This window comes from Manis javanica, chromosome 9 (assembly GCF_040802235.1).
Source record: "Manis javanica isolate MJ-LG chromosome 9, MJ_LKY, whole genome shotgun sequence".
In the NCBI taxonomy this organism is placed as follows: Eukaryota; Metazoa; Chordata; class Mammalia; order Pholidota; family Manidae; genus Manis; species Manis javanica.
The window spans coordinates 39464355-39481581 of record NC_133164.1 but is presented as its reverse complement, the minus strand read 5'-3'; positions in this window follow the sequence as shown (position 1 = coordinate 39481581).

Below are 17227 nucleotides of genomic sequence, written 5' to 3'. Positions count from 1 at the left end.
AATTAAAATAGGATTCTTATAATTCCCTTTTGATGTAGGAAGTATTTTTGAGAGATACTAAATCAATAATTTTGTCTTTGGTAATTCTTACTTACTAGTAACTTTCATATCAAATGCCATCCATGCCTTTGGGATGGCATGGCATCCCAAAGATTTTTCTTGTAAAGAGGACATCCTTTCTTGTACTAAACAAGAGTTGTGAAGCTTATTGTCTTCTTGAAGAAGGAAAATATTAGGAGTTAATCACCTCCTAAAAGAGGAGGAAATTAGAATTTTATTCTCTTCTTTCATGAGAGGACACAGAAAGAAGAAACAAAACAGACATCAGGTTATCCAGTCACACGCACTTGCCTTTATTCAGGGTCAAAGGGGAAGAGCACGGCAGAAATACCTAAACAGAATGTGAGAGTCAGAGAATATTACTGGGTCTGGTATCAATTGTCTTTGGCATAGGTTAGGGTCAGCAGAACCCAAAGAAAATGTGGTCAGAACCATAGCATGAGAGCTCAAGTACTGCATTGTCAGAGGAGAGTGGCTGCATATAAGGAATATGTAGAAATCAGAAATTATTGTGGGACTGGTTAAAATGGCCATGTTGGTGGGTCATCAGAGGTCCTGGTGAATGTTTCAAGGGTGCTGTGCAGTGGGCACTGCCCAGTGACCATGCTGGCTGTAGGTGCCAACTTTATGTGAGGAGCTTCAGATGGAAACACGTTCCTCAGGGAATGATTCTAATTTCAGACCAGAATCTTTATAAGTGCAAATACACAGAAGTCACCGTGAGGTCCTGATTCTTCTTTCTCATCAGAAATGATGTTGGAGAATATCAAGGTAAAGACAGAAAACTTAGCAAACCATGCTGAACCATCCAAAGAGACAACATGAACTAGAAGAGCTTTTAATACTATAAATTGTTAAATTAGAAGAATAAGATAATATTAAAACAAAGAGGGGTTTTTCAGGATGATTAGATTAGTTGAAATACGAGATATATTTTCTTTGCAAATCTGATTACCATAGTTAAAATTTTTAACCCTGTTATATCCTTTAAGTATGCAATTGCACCTAAAGCAAGAAGACACTCACTGTAATGAGTGAAGCAAGAAAGAAGCTGTTAAGCCAAGAATTGCATGTGCATGCCAGTAAATCAGGATGAAGATGAAGATCATGCAATTTTAAATACATACTGAGTCTACTTCAAAGCAGTTAAACATGTAAAAATTTAGCAACTGAAAAACTTGCATTTATTTTCTTTCAGAAGATGATTATCTTTCTATAACTTTAAGGCTACTAATTAGCATGAAAATTTAATACATGGTTCTTTTATCAATGGACAAGGGCCTTTACAGATATTCTCTAAATACTCTTAAAATATTCAGGTGATTTGCTTTACATGACAAAGAAACTACTGGAAACTATTTTTTTAATATCATCCTAGATTTCAGTAACGATGAAAAAAAAATTTGTAATTGAATAGTTTCCAAGCAATCTGTTGAATTCTTCATGTGCTTCAATTCAATTTCATGGTGATTTCATAAACAGCTTGTATTTTAATCCATTCTACTGTTGGACTAATAGCTATCACTTTTTGTTTGAGTGTCATAGTATGGATTTATAATACAAATTAAAATAAGTTCACATATTTAAATAATCTTCAGTTTAGTTTCTCAAAAATCACTATTTTCCTTCTGATAATATAATAATTTGAGGCTGCTAATTTTTACTAAAAGATGTTGCTATCTTTTCACATTTTTCTATTAACCTCATTTATGTTGAGTACATTTGCTTAGCTGGTTTACTATTAGAAAGTTTGTGTATCTACTTAAAGTATGACTCACAGAAAATATTTATTACGTATGATCACTAAATAAGAGAAACAAAAACTTACTATGTTCTGCCCTGCTTAATATTTTCAACATATTTGAAAAATATCTTTATTTTCTTATTTTATTGTTACTCTGTTAAAAAGTGTTACAAATATATTTTTAAATGTATTTGATTATTTCTTTTTCACTCTTCTGACAAATATTTATAGTATAACATATTAGTGAAAATAGGAATCCCTTAAAACATTTTAATATTTTTATATATAGTATTTAATATAGCATTAGAAAACAACTATAAGACATACAATAAAACATGAAAAATGTTTATCAATGAGCCAATTGGCAACTGATTTGAAAGCAAGTACTCCAGCATTTGCTATTTTAAAAGTAAGTTCTAACTTTCAATGATAATCACCTTACCTGATATTGTTATATATGACAATTAAGGATATTATACATTTCTTAGAAAATGACATGTATGACATTCTTCTAGACTTATGACATTTAGATCTTAAAGACAATAATCAGAAACTGTCCCAGCATCAAATGTACCAACAAGAAATCTACTAATGTGACTTTCTTAGAAAAATAAAAATGCTAATAAAGTCTTGAAGATTCTAGCTCTGACAAAATGAAAACATTTCTTCAGTTAAAAAAACAATCCATTTACAGAAGAGTTAACTTAAACCAAGATTTTAAGTAAACTTTAAGAATAATTAAACATAATTGATGTGTTAAAGATGCAAAACACTTTCATGAATAAAGAATCTTTTAAAATAAGTGGGATTTAAGTTCATAAATAATTTTTTATTTTTCTTAGCTTTCTTCTGTCAACTCAATACCAGACTGCTCTTTTTCAAAGAAGAATCATCATATGGGTTGGAAAGGACAAACTCAAATGAACTTTTGTACTTTACTTGAATATTCATACATTTGTTGTGATCCTGTAAGAGGGAGAGGTGTGATAAGATCTTAGAGATCTTATTTGGTTTGGGAATAATCAAAATAACAAAGGAATATATTAACTACATGACACTGTTACTAAGGTAATTTTATAAAGAAGACCTTAAATGTGTATGATCTAAAAATACTATCTAAAAAGTATAAGGTCTATATTAATGCTAGTATTAAAGATTACATTAATAATAACTACAGTGTATAATAGTATATATTCAAAATATTCTCTTATGTTTTCATTTAAAATATTTTTTCTTCTTATGTTAGAAGGACCAGAATTTCCTTTCATTTGTAGGATTTTTTTAATAGGAGCTACTTAAATCTCTTGCAAATTATTGTGAGTGGGTTGTTTACTTTTTGCTTATTGATTTTTAATTTCCAATGTTCTTTCTTAGTTGATCTATGATTTATTTAAAAGTGTGTTGCTTAATTTCAAAACCTATGAGGATTTTTCTAATCATATTTGCTGCCACTGTTCTGTTTAATTCCATGGTAGAGTTTGCATTATGCCCCAGTACTTCTAAGTATCCCATGCTGCTTGAAGCAAGAGGGCATACATCATCTCTATGAGGAGGTAGTCCAGATAACAGGTATCGTAACACTTGCACTAGTGCTCTGTCCCTAGTTTGCACATATGACCATGAAGGATAGGGTCTCATATGACAAACTGAAAGAGAAAAATCTCAAACGTCAAAATTGCACTGGAGTTTACAGCCAGTGAAATAAGGCAAGAAATAGAAATTAAAATCACACTGATTAGAAAGTAAAAAGTAAACAACATGATCCTTCATGATGAAAATGATAAGGAATGCGCACAAACTTCACAAGCACATACACACACACACATACTCACAAATTACTTCAACAAATTAAGTTTAGTGTGACACAAGATACAAGTTCAGCATATATTTTGTGAGGTCAAGGCATTTGGACCTGATCCATGAGAAAGTCTTGATTGTAAGATGACAATTGCAGGCAACAAGATTTATTTAGATACACTGCATAAGAGGGCAATTCCCTCACAGGAAACCTTCCAGAGACAACAGTGTGGAGCCATCACAAAGAAGGGTAGGAGGGCAAGGGGACTTCCAGGGAAACGGGAATGGTGAGAGGGGTCTTCGGTGTCTATGTGATGCCTCAGCAGCACAGTAGGGATTCTCTTGGTCAGAGAGCTCTAAAGAGTGACAGCAACTTGAGGGCTTTGTAGCTTTAGGAATTATCTGATCAGTGGATAGCATCAACAGTATATGCAAAGCAGGCAGGCTCTAAATGGCTAAAAACATGGTTAATTTGGGCTATACTTAAAGCAGTTGGATGCATACATACTTGAATTTGGTGCCAGCAACTTTTGCTCTAGTAGTCCCAGCCTACTATAAATAATATAGTAAACAACATAGGGGCCAACATACAGGGACTATCTCTAACCCATTTATATAGTACATATACTGGAAAACAAGAATGGAGGAATGAAATTAGGAAAATAATTCCATTCATGATAGCATCAAGAAAAAAAACTAAAATAAATTAAACAAGAGAAGTGCAAGATTTTAAACTGAAAAGTATAAATATTTCTCAGTAAAATTAAAGAAGCTGCACATAAATGAAAACAATACCATTTCATGAAAGGGGAAACTAAATATTGTTTTTATATGATATTTATCCACAACATGACTTGTCAATTCACTATAATTCCTCTCAAAATTGCAGTAAGCTTTTTGGGAGAAACCAATCAGCCAATCCTAAAATTCATGTAAAAATTCTTCAAACCTCTAAAAGCCAAAACAACTTTGATGATAAGGATCAAAGTTAGCAAGCTTATAAATCCTGATTTCAATATGTATTATAAAGCTATTTATACTTTATATAAATAAAGTATAAACATTATACATATTATAAAGTATTTGAGATAGCATGGTACTGATGTCATGACAGACAAATTAAGCAACAGCATAGAATCTAATAATAGATCTGTGCATATATGATCAACTGACTTTCAGCAAAGGTGTCAGGGTAATTCAATGGGAAAAGGATAGCCTGTAACACATGATACTGGATTTGGATATCTACATACAAATAAATGAATTTAGATCCTTACTTCACACATACGCAAAAATTTAACTCAAAATGACTCACAGACTTAAATCAAAGAGCTATGTTTATAAAATTTCTAGAAGAATACAAAGTAGAAAATCTTTATGACCTTGGGTTAGATAAAGACTTCTTAGATACAACAGAAAAAGCATGATCCATAAAATAAAATAAAAGGATTAACTGAACTTACTCAATTTTAAATGAAAAGTTTGGTTTTCAAAAGACATTATTAAAAAAATTAACAGGTTAGTCCAGACTGGGAAATGTTTTGAATTCACATACCTAATGAAAGACTTGTACCCAGATATATATAAAACAAGTCTTAGGACTTAATGAGAAGACAAATAATCCAATTAAAACCTGCACAAAGGATTTGGGCACTTCACCAAAAATATATACAGATGGAAAATAGCATATGAAAAGATGCTTAGCATCAGAAGTAATTAAATATTTAATGAGATACCATTACACATCTATCGGATCGACTAAAATTAAAAAGGATGACCATATGAAGTGTTGGCAGGGATATGAATGAACTAGAGTTGTCATAACACTGTTGCTGAGAATGTAAAATATTGCAGTCTGTTTGAAAAACAGTTTAGCAGTTCCTTGAAAAGTTAACACATTACTTCCATTTAACCTAGCATTTCCACTCCTAGTTATGTACCACAGGAATGTGATTATCACATCTCCAATTACAGGGAGCCTAATAGGTTGACCACCTCAGACACTTAACTCTGAAACTTATCACTGTTTTCACACAAGGTCACACTTCCACAAGCTGCTTCCAGCCAGTAAGTGATCATGAGAGAGATACCGGAACAAGCACATTCCTGAGGGATACAGAACACCCGTGGTGGTAGACTATAGTTTGAGGATCTCCATCATGCCATTTTTCTTTGGTTATGCAGTGCAACCTAAAATACGTCCTCCTATTCTTCCTTTTTTCTCTCCTTCATTTGGGGTCACATTTCTTTGTAGTCCAACACTTCTCCCAGCCTCTTCCAACACCCTCATAGTTTTCTCTAATAGGTCTAATAAATTACTTCCATATTTAATCCTTTCTCAGTTTTGGCCTCTCAGAGGGCTAGAACACACATGAGATTATTTTACTTTCCTACAAAGTCAATATACAAAGTTTGACCACATTTTTACACTTTCTCTTGCTGTTCTTTCCTAAATCTCTGACCCGCCATCTTGAATCACTCCCTTTCTTCCTGTAAAACACCTATTAATACTATACTTATCTTCTACAGACAAATTCTATCAGTTTATATATGAAAATATATTAATGTACCTCAATCCTTTGTTGGAATATATATTTTTATTGCTATGGCTTGATATTGGAGTGTCTTCTCATTTCAGCAGTTATACAACTTACTAGGATGGTGCGCTATTCCTTTCTCAGAAGCATAAATACATTTTTAAGTGATATTGTCCTTTATAATTGACATAGTTGGGTATATCAAAATAGTTGAGTTTGGCAGTTCAATACTGCTCTCTCAACTATTAATTCATCTTTCTTCACTTAAGTTATTTAACTAGCAATGCCTGGCCCAATGCAAAACCTACAGAAAAATTTTTCACCCATGTGGTTTCAGATTCTAACAAGGGAAACCTTATCCTAAATGTCAACATTTATGAGAAAGTGAGTACACACAGATCCCATCTTGTAATAGAAGCCAGATGCCACACCTCTGGTCACACTTGATCCATGACTGCAAATCAAACAAACACCAACCAGAGTTTGCTATTTCCAAAACATTAGTGAATTCGAAGTTCTGATTTTTCTTTTTAAAGGGTCAGAGTTCAACATTAATGTGGTAAAATTCCTCTACATTTTTCCTCCAGGGTTTTTACAATAATTGCCTTTTTCTTAGAATAATCGACTTTTTAAAATATTTACAACTTTGTTTCCGAATATGGTCTTCATTCTTAAAATGTGCACATTTCACCTTCTTATTTCAGAGAAAAAACTGTAGTATTTAAAAATCTGGGATTATCATTTTCTTCCAGGACTTGAAAGTGCTTATGCTCTTGAATACTGGCTTTCAATGTTTTTATTGAAGAGTCACTGCTATTTTTCTTGATATTCCTTTGAAGCATATGCATCTTTCTTAGTTTTGTTTAAGTTTTCTACTCGTGTTTAGTTTTCAAAGTACTTGCTATGATGTATGTCTTAAGACATACTTTCCTGAAGTAAAACTTGAAAGAATGAATCTTTACAAGTTACGCACTGTGGCAGTGTGAACTGCACCACTGATTTGAATTCACCTAAGGCAAGAATTTGAACGCCAGCCTTTTCTATTCCTTTGACCTATGTTAGTAATTGCATGAGGGTTTCTACTGGGGGGCGGGGTAAATTCCTGAATGGGGTGGATCTCTGTTGTCTGAGAACAATTATCAGAAGCAGTGGGCAGTTGTGAGCAAATGGCAACCTCACCTCACACTAGTGTGGAGATGTGAATATCGGCCTGGTAACTAGAATCCAGTTTGGACCTATGTCAACTAAAATGTACTCAGTTGTGATTTTTTTTTGATCCAGATTGGATTTTGTACTGCTTTTTGATTTTGTATCTTGAAGGATATTATGAGTTGTGGGATATTGTTAGCCATTATTTGTTGTTTACATTGGTTCAGTTCTGTCCTATCTCTATTGTATCCCTGGGACTTCAAATATATTTATCAGAACTTTTCACCCTATCTCCAATACCCCTTACAGTAATTTTTCTATTTAAAATTATTTTACCTTTAGTATAAGTATTTTCTTCTGACTAGTTTTATATTGAATAATTCTGTTTGACTGTTTTTCCAATCATCTATTAAGTCCAGGCATTTAGTACTTAATTTATATTATTGTATTTATTTTTTTTATGATTTTTTTTTGTTACCATTAATCTACAATTACATGAAAAACATTATGTTTACTAGGCTCTCCCCTATACCAAGTAACCCCCACAAAGCCCATTAAAGTCACTGTCCATCAGTATAGTAAGATGTAGAATTACTACTTGTCTTCTCTGTGTTGCACAGCCCTCCCCTTTCCCCCACCCCCCACACGATACATGCTAATCATTATACCCCTTTTCTTCTTCACCACCCTTATCTCTCCCTACCCTCCCATTCTCACCAGTCTCTTTCCCTTTGGTAACTATTAGTCCATTCTTGAGTTCTGCTATTTTGCTGCTGTTTTTTTCCTTCAGTTTTTCTTTTGTTCTTATACTCCACAGATGAGTGAAATCATTTGGTATTTGACTTTCTCCACTTGGCTTATTTCACTGAGCATAATACCCTCTAGCTCGATCCATGTTGTTGCAAATTGTAGGATTTGTTTTCTTCTTATGGCTGAATAATATTCCATTGTGTATATGTACCACATTTTCTTTATCCATTCATCTACTAATGGACACTTAGGTTGCTTCCATTTCTTGGCTATTGTAAATAGTGCTGTGATAAACATAGGGGTGCATCTGTCTTTTTCAAACTGGAGTGCTGCATCCTTAGGGTAAGTTCCTAGAAGTGGAATACCTGGGTCAAATGGTAAGTCTATTTTGAGCATTTTGAGGAACCTCCATACTGCTTCCCACAATGGTTGAACTAATTTACATTCCCACCAGCAGTGTAAGAGGGTTCCCCTTTCTCTACAACCTCGCAAACATTTGTTGTCGTTTGTCCTTTGGATGGTACCATTCTTACTGGTGAGAGGTGATATCTCATTGTGGTTTTAATTTGCATTTCTCTGATAACCAGCAATGTGGAGCATCTTTTCATGAGCCTGTTGGCCATCTGAATTTCTTCTTTGGAGAACTGTCTGTTCAATTCCTCTGCCCATTTTTTAATTGGATTATTTCCTTTTTGTTTGTCGAGGTGTGTGAGCTCATTATATATTTTGGATGTCAACCCTTTATTGGATCTGTCATTTACAAATATATTCTTCCATACTATAGGGTACCTTTTTGTTCTATCGATGGTATCCTTTGCTGTACAGAAGCTTTTCAGCTTGATATAGTCCCACTGTTCATTTTTGCTTTTGTTTTCTTGCCCAGGGAGATAATGTTCATGAAGAAGTTGCTAAAGTTCATTTCCAAGAGACTTTTGCCTATGTTTTTTTCTAAGAGTTTTATGGTTTCATGACTTACATTCAGGTCTTTGATCCATTTTGAATTTACTTTTGTGTATGGGGTTAGACAGTCATCCAGTTTAGTTCTCTTACATGTAGCTGTCCAGTTTTGCCAGCACCATCTGTTGAAGAGACTGTCATTTCCCCATTGTATGTCCATGGCTCCTTTATCATATATTAATTGACCATAAATGTTTGGGTTAATATACAGGGTCTCTATTCTGTTCCACTGGTCTGTGGCTCTGTTCTTGTGCCAATACCAAACTGTCTTGATTACTTTATCTTTGTAGTAGAGCTTGAATTTGGGGAGTGAGATCCCCCCCCACTTTCTTCTTCCTTCTCAGGATTGATTTGGCTATTCGGGATCTTTGGTGTTTCCATATGAACTTTTGAACTATTTGTTCCAGTTCGTTGAAGAATGTTGTTGGTAATTAGATAGGGAATGCATCAAATATGTATATTGCTTTGGGCAGGATGGCCATTTTGACGATATTAATTCCTCCAAGCCAAGAGCATGGGATGAGTTTCCATTTGTTAGTGTCCTCTTTAATTTCTCTTCAGAGTGTCTTATAGATTTCAGGGTATAGGTCTTTCACTTCTTTGGTTAGGTTTATTTCTAAGTATTTTATTCTTTTTGATGCATTTGTGAATGGAATTGTTTTCCTGATTTCTCTTTCTATTGGTTCTTTGTTAGTGCATAGGGAAGCTACAGATTTCTGTGTGTTAATTTTGTATCCTGCAACTTTGCTGTATTCCAATATCAGTTCTAGTAGTTTTGGAGTGGAGTCTTTAGGGTTTTTTATGTACAATATCATGTCATCTGCAAATAGTGACAGTTTAACTTCTTCTTTACCAATCTGGATTCCTTGTATTTCTTTGTTTTGTCTAATTGCCATGGCTAGAACCTCCAGTACTATGTTAAAAAATAGTGGGGAGAGTGGGCATCCCTGTCTTGTTCCCCATCTCAGAGGCAAAGCTTTCAGCTTCTTGCTGTTCAGTATGATGTTGTCTGTGGGTTTATCATATATGGCCCTTACTACATTGAGGTACTTGCCTTCTATACCCATTTTGCTGAGAGTTTTTATCATGAATGGATGTTGAATTTTGTTGAATGCGTTTCCAGCATCTATGGAGATGGTCATGTGGTTTTATCTTTCTTTTTGTTGATGTGGTGGATGATGTTGATGGATTTTCGAATGTTGTACCATCCTTGCATCCCCAGGAGTAATCACACTTGGTCGTGGTGTATGATCTTTTTGATATATTTTTGAATTCGGTTTGCTAATATTTTATTGAGTATTTTTGCATCTACATTCATCAGGGATATTGGTCTGTAATTTTCTTTTTTGGTGGGGTCTTTGCCTGGTTTTGGTATTAGGGTGATGTTGGCTTCATAGAATGAGTTTGGGAGTACTCCCTCCTCTTCTATTTTTTGAAAAACTTTAAGGAGAATGGATATTATATCTTCTCTGTATGCCTGATAAAATTCTGAGGTAAATCCATCTGCCCGGGGTTTTTGTCTTGGGTAGTTTTTTTGATTACCACTTCAATTTCTTTGCTGGTAATTGGTTTGTTTAGATTTTGTGTTTCTTCCTTGGTCAGTCTTGGAAGGTTGTATTTTTCTAGGAAGTTGTCCATTTCCTCTAGGTTTTTCAGTTTCTTAGCATATAGGTTTTCATAGTAGTCTCTAATAATTCTTTGTATTTCTGTTGGGTCCATCGTGATGTTTTCTTTCTCGTTTCTGATTCTGTTGATGTGTGTTGATTCTCTTTTTCTCTTAATAAGTCTGGCTAGAGGCTTATCTATTTTGTTTATTTTCTCAAAGAACCAGCTCTTAGTTTCATTGATTTTTTCTATTGTTTTATTTATCTCAATTTTGTTTATTTCTTCTCTGATCTTTATTATGTCCCTCTTTCTGCTGACTTTAGGCCTCATTTGTTCTTCTTTTTCCAATTTTGATAATTGTGACATTAGACTATTCATTTGGGTTTGTTTTTCCTTTTTTAAATATGCCTGGATTGCTATATACTTTCCTCTTAAGACTGCTTTTGCTGCGTCCCACAGAAGTTGGGGCTTTGTGTTGTTGTTGTCATTTATTTCCATATATTGCTGGATCTCCATTTTAATTTGGTTGTTGATCATTTGACTATATAGAAGCGTGTTGTTAAGCCTCCATGTGTTTGTGAGCCTTTATGCTTTCTTTGTACAATTTATTTCTAGTTTTATACCTTTGTGGTCTGAAAAGTTGGTTTGTTGGATTTCAGTCTTTTTGAATTTACTGAGGCTCTTTTTGTGAGCTAGTATGTGGTCTATTCTGGAGAATGTTCCATGTGCACTTGAGAAGAATGTGTATCCTGTTGCTTTTGGGTGTAGAGTTCTATAGATGTCTATTAAGTCCATCTGTTCTAGTGTGTTGTTCAGTGCCTCTGTGTCCTTACTTATTTTCTGACTGGTGGATCTGTCCTTTGGAGTGAGTGGTGTGTTGTAGTCTCCCAAAATGAATGCATTGCATTCTATTTCCTCCTTTAATTCTGTTAGTATTTGTTTCACATATATTGGTGCTCCTGTATTGGGTGCATATATGTTTATAATGGTTATATCCTCTTGTTGGACTCAGCCTTTTATCATTAGGTAGTGTCCTTCTTTATCTTTTGTTACTTTCTTTATTTTGAAGTCTATTTTGTCTGATACTAGTATTGCAGCACCTGCTTTTTTCTCCCTGTTGTTTGCATGAAATATCTTTTCCCATCCCTTGACTTTTAGTCTGTGCATGTCTTTGGGTTTAAGGTGAGTCTCTTGCAACCAGCATGTAGATGGGTCTTGTTTTTTTATGCATTCAGTGACTCTATGTCTTTTGATTGTTGCATTCAGTCTATTTACATTTAGGGTGATTATTGATAGGTATGTACTTATTGCCATTTCAGTGTTCAGATTCGTGGTTACCAAAGGTTCCAGGTTACTTTCCTTACTATCTAAGAGTCTAACTTAACTCACTTAGTATGCTGTTACAAACACAATCTAAAGGTTCTTTTCTATTTCTCCTCCTTTTTCTTCCTCCCTCATTCTTTATATGGTAGGTATCAAATTCTGTACTTTTTGTCTATCCCTTGATTGACTTTGGTAATAGTGAATTTAATTTTGCATTTGCCTCACAATCAGCTGCTCCACCCTCCCTACCATGGTTTTACTACCTCTGGTGACAGCTATCCAACCCTAGGAACACTTCCATCTACAGCAGTCCCTCCAAAATAGTACTGCAGAGATGGTTTGTGGCGGGTAAACTCTCTCGGCTTTTGCTCATCTGGAAATTGTTTAATCCCTCCTTCAAATTTAAATGATAATCTTGCCAGATAAAGTAATCTTGTTTCCAGAACCTTCTGCTTCATGGCATTAAATACATCATGCCACTCCCTTCAGGCCTGTACGGTTTCTGCTGAGACGTCTGATGTTAGCCTGATGGGCTTTCCTTTGTATGTGATCTTATTTCTGTCTCTGGCTGCTTGGAACAGTCTGTCCTTAACCTTGATCTTTCCCATTTTAATTACTATGTTTCTTGGTGTTGTCTTCCTTGGGTCCCTTGTGTTGGGAGATCTGTGTATCTCCATGGCCTGAGAGACTATTTCCTTCTGCAGATTGGGGAAGTTTTCAACAACTACCTCTTCAAAGACACTTTCTATTACTTTCTCTCTCTCTTCTTCTTTGATATCCCTGTAATGCGAATATTGTTCCTCTTGTATTGGTCACACAGTTCTCTTAATATCCTTTCATTTTTAGAGGTCCTTTTTTCTCTCTGTGCCTCAGCTTCTTTGTATTCCTCTTCTCTAGCTTCTTTTTCATTTATTGTCTCCTCTACCATATTCAACCTGCTTTTAATATCCTCCATCGTGTTCTTCAATGATTGGATCTCTGACCTGAATTCATTCCTGAGTTCTTGGACGTCTTTCCATACCTCCATTAGAATGTTGATGATTTTTATTTTGAACTCCCTTTCAGGAAGAGTCACTAAGTCCATACCACTTAAATCTTTCTCTGGAGTTGTATTAACAATTTTACTCTGGACAAGGTTCCTTTGGCGTTTCATGTTTGTATATGGCACCCTCTAATGTCCAAAAGCTGTAGTCTTTGGAGCTGCTCAGCCCCTGAAGCAATGTTGGGGGTCACAGGGGTGCGATACTGGTACCTGGGGGGAGGAAAGAGCTGTTCCCTGCCTCCTGGCTTCTGTGCCTATCTCCATTGCCTGAGCCAGTGGGCCGGTCACACAGGTATGTTTTTGTCCCAGAGCAGCTGGATATGGATCCCTGCTTTCCACAGGCAGCGGGAATCCTAGTCTCCCCAGGAACTCTGCCTGTATTAACTTTCCTACCTGGTAGTCATGCAAGTATCATGAAAGCACCATGAAATGTAGGTTTGTGCTCCCAGCCCAGATATCTGGAGCTAGGTATTCAACAGTCCCAAGCCTTCCACTCTCTCCCTGCTCCATTTGTCTTCTTCCACCAGTGAGCTGGGGTTGGGGAGGGGCTCAGGTCCTGCAGAGCCACAGCTCTGGTACGTTACCCCATTCACTGAGGTCTGCTCTTTTCTCCAGGTTTGTGCAGTCTGACGCTGTCCTCTTTCCTGTTGCTCTCTCAGGATTAGTTGCGCCAATTAAATTTTCTAATTGTATCCAGTTTTAGGAGGAAGCCTCTGTCTCTCCTCTCATGCTGCCACCTTTTTTTACTGTATTTTATGCTCTAAAGTTTCTATTTGTTTCCATTTATGAATTTCATTCTCTGCTGAAATTTTCCAACCTTTCTTTAATACTTTGAATTTATTAATCATAAATATTTGAGGTTTATATAAAATAACTCCATTATCTCAAAGTTTTCTCTATAAAGTTTTATTCTTTTTTTCACTCATCTAGTTTTTTTTATATTCACCTGGTTATTTCCACTGAGTACAAGATTTGCATTTGGAAAAAAATTAAATATGAGACTGAATAATGTTATCTTCCTCTGAGAAATTTAGTTTTGCTTCTAGTCATCAATCTAATGGCATGAACTATAGATACAATTTAGTCAATAGCAAAATGATAAGATTTGAAGCTAACTATCTGTCTCTGTTAGATCCATTCATTACTTCTAAGGTGTAATATTTTCAGACATAGACTAAAATCTAGGAAGACACTAACCTCTAGTTTTTGTCCTACTAACTCCATAAGGCTATCTAAAACCTGGGCTCAGGTCATTTTCTCTTAGGTACTGCTTATAGAATTGGAAAATTCTTCCAGAGAAACACATTCCTAAATGTTGACTCACCTCTCTGAATGTCTCTTCCCCACTAGACTGGAGCTTAGCCCACAAATCCTCCTTACTTTGCCAGTTCTCAGGCATTTAAAGAGGTATTTATATATTCTATCTAGTTTTGCTGCTTGTTTTAAGTGCTTAGGTTAGTCTAAAAGTAGTATTTTCTGAAAAGCAGTACTCTGTATATCATTCTGATACAGCAAATGTTCCTTAGCTTTCACAGTCATGCACACTGCAGCAGCCTCCTGGAGGAATTACCCCATAGCACCAATAGTGATTGTGACTCCTGGCAGTCAAGTATAATACCCCAAAGCCACTACATGACAGCCTGGTGGTCATTTCCCAGGGGTAGCATATTGAAAGTGTTGTGCCCGAAGTCGTGAATCTCAAGGAGACCACTAAGGAGCTAACACGGATGCAAAGGCAAGGAGCCTTTATTCGAGCTAGCCCGAGCTCAATCTCACACCCGTGCCAATGCAGTGGCCAGGTGCCAGAGAGAGCCCGCGTTTTCCCCAGAACAAAGGTTTTATATGTTTCCAGGGTGGTTTGGGGGGTGATGGCTGTGGTCCTGGCTGATTGGCTGGGCCTGAGGGTAGTTGGGGGGGATGGCCGTGGCTCTGGTCAGTTGGCAGGGTCCAGGGGTGGTGGGTGCACTTCTTGCTGACTGGAGGGGAGAGAGAGAGACTAAGCTCCGATTGGCTGAAATAGGATACGGTCCCGATTGGCTGAGGTAGACTCCAGGTCTTGATTGGCTGAGGTAGACCCCGGGTCCTGACTGGCTGAGGTAGAACCCAGTTCCTGATTGGCTGAGGTAGAATCCAAGAGCTTGCCCTTTCATTCTCCCCTTTCTTTGGATTTAAAAAAAAAAGGGGGAGGACCCAATCATGGGTCTAATGAGGTTTTACAGTTGTAAGGAGATAAAGGCTGATACTGTTGTCTCAGCATGATTAGCTGGACTGTATTAATTCTATTTTTAATGAAAATCATCAGTCTATTGAGGATACATGGTCTAAAGGTAAGCAAGAGTACCAGTATTACCAGAGGGCCCATTAAGGTGGAGATTAAGGTTGTTAACTATGGGGAAGTGTTAAATAGAGATTCAAACTATCCCTGTTGTTGTTCCCATTCTCTCTTGTGTTTAGCTAAGCCTTCCCGGACTTTGGCCATAGATTCTCTTACTACTCCTGAATGATCAGCGTAAAACAGCACTCTTCTCCTAGTGCAGCACATAATCTTCTTTGTTGGAGGAATAATAAATCAAGCCCTCTTCTATTTTGGAGTACAACCTCGGATAGGGAGGTGAGAGATTTCTCTAAATGACTAATGGAGTTCTCTATTCTTTCTATATCTTCATCTATGGCCACTCTAAGGGATGTCATTCCTGATTGCTGAGTAGCTAGGGAGGCTATGCCAGTTCCAACCCCAGCTACTCTTAAAGTGAATAGGGTGGCAATGGTTAAGGCAGTGATGGGCTCTCTCTTATTTTTTTGGTCTGTTCCTTTACTCCAGTGAGAATACATGCTTTCTTCAGGGTGGTAGAGGATGCGGGGTATCACAGTCACTAAGATACAGAATTCTTTAGAGGCATTAAAGATGGAGGTTGAGAGGCATGGGGTGAGGCCAGTCTTGGAACATATCTACCATCCATTATTTCCTGGGGTCAGCCACTTTATGTTATTCTAACTAGGGGTGGCATTTATGGAAGTGCATAAACTTTGTTTACTCTGTGGTACTTTTCCCAGGCAGGTTCTTTCACTGCTTACATGTTATAGCGTTAAGCTTATTTTAGGTCTCCCCATGAACACTGAGAGGGATCTTCACCAGTAGATACATTATAAGTGGCATTCAGGCCTATGGCTTCATAAAAGAGAGGCTTTATATCATAACATAGCCAGCATGAGGCTGTGAGGTTAGGGCTGGTAATGTTAAGGGTCTCATACATAGCATACATCAGTTTCCATAGGGGGTCTTCACCGGCCTGCACTGTAGGTGCTGGGAGGGTTACAGAGGTATTAATCTGGGGTTCTGTCACTTCTTTCAAAGTGCTCTTAATATCTAGGTTTTTAGTAGGGATGGGAGGAGCTAATACCTGATTTGGACCCATAGGAGCTGTTTTGGTCTCAGACTTATGGATAACTAGTTTAATGGTTAAGAGTCTACTTGGGTAAGGGCCAACCCAGGTGAACTGGCCCATATCAAGCTGAAAACCCCAAGTTATCTCAGATATCCAGGACTTTTCATTTTTAGCCCTTTCTTGGTTAAATTGCACACGCACTTGGGGTACCCTGTTGTCAGGGTCTCTGAGAGTGAATTTAACTAAATCTCGATTCCCGACTGCCTACTTCTGGGGCCCATCATTAGAGGTTACACAACTCAAGCTTTTGCAGTAAACACTTTCTAGGCCACCACAGGTCTTCCAGTTATTTCTCAGATTGCCAGGGCAGGCCCAGAACCCTTGTGCTCGTTCTTGAGCAGTGTCAATAAATGCCCATTTTTGTAGGACATGGTAATTGTGTTCCCTCCCTCACATGAGTCCAAAAAGCTCCCTGAGGTCAAAATATAAATCTGGCCACCATGTGTTTAGTGGGGCAGTGTGTGTGGTTTCATTGAGGGTTTTACAAGTTTGCCCATTTGTCAGGATCCATGTCTGTCTATAGGGTTGATGGGGATTAGGGTTGCTTGGTTTGGCATGAGGAAGGCATAGTATAAGCAACACAAGTGAGGTAAATGTGAATGGCACAGTCTTAGCTTTAGAGGATTGTCTTTGTCCAGCTGACTTCTCCTTTTTGGAACAAAGTCCTTGAGAATGGTGTGTGGGTCAGCTGGTTGTACGTGGGTGTAATGGACCCAAGGACTAATCCCATCAACCTTGAGAGCAGTGGGAGTGGTCAGGATCACGATGTAGGGTCCTTTTCAGTGGGGTTGGAGTGTCTGGTGTTGGTGTCTCTGGA